Below are 512 nucleotides of genomic sequence, written 5' to 3' on the forward strand. Positions count from 1 at the left end.
GGCTCTGAAGCGGACTCATTGATGCAGCAGCCAAATCAGTTGCTCACAGCTTTAAGACCAGCAGCTCACAAAGTAGAATGTTTGCTCACAAGACCCCACAGCTTAGAGGGTGCATTGGTGGGTAGCCATGTTGGTCTGAAGCCTCAGCCACAAATGAACCACAGTGACTCAACCACGGTTGCGCCCCACCTATGTTCACTGTGAAAAATGGATTCAAATCCAACTGCAGTCCACAAATGTGCTGCTTCTTTTTTGTTCCTTTATTTTACGTCATGCAGTGCTGCCGCTGCTTCCAACAATTGTCATGTGACTACGGATTTCCCAGGTAAACCGTCTGTTCTCAATGCTTCGTCAGGTTGCTTTATACTTTGGAGCCCCTGCTCTACGTCTCCTACTCAGAATTAATCTTCTTGTTTTCTTGGAATGAGAGCCAGCAGATGCCGAGAAAATTTATTTATTTATTTCAACTTGCTACCCCGCTCGAACCCTCCCAGGGGGTCTCTGAGCGGCTT

This window comes from Gekko japonicus, unplaced genomic scaffold (genome assembly GCF_001447785.1).
Source record: "Gekko japonicus isolate JY-2015 unplaced genomic scaffold, Gekko_japonicus_V1.1 scaffold3484, whole genome shotgun sequence".
Lineage (NCBI taxonomy): Eukaryota > Metazoa > Chordata > Lepidosauria > Squamata > Gekkonidae > Gekko > Gekko japonicus.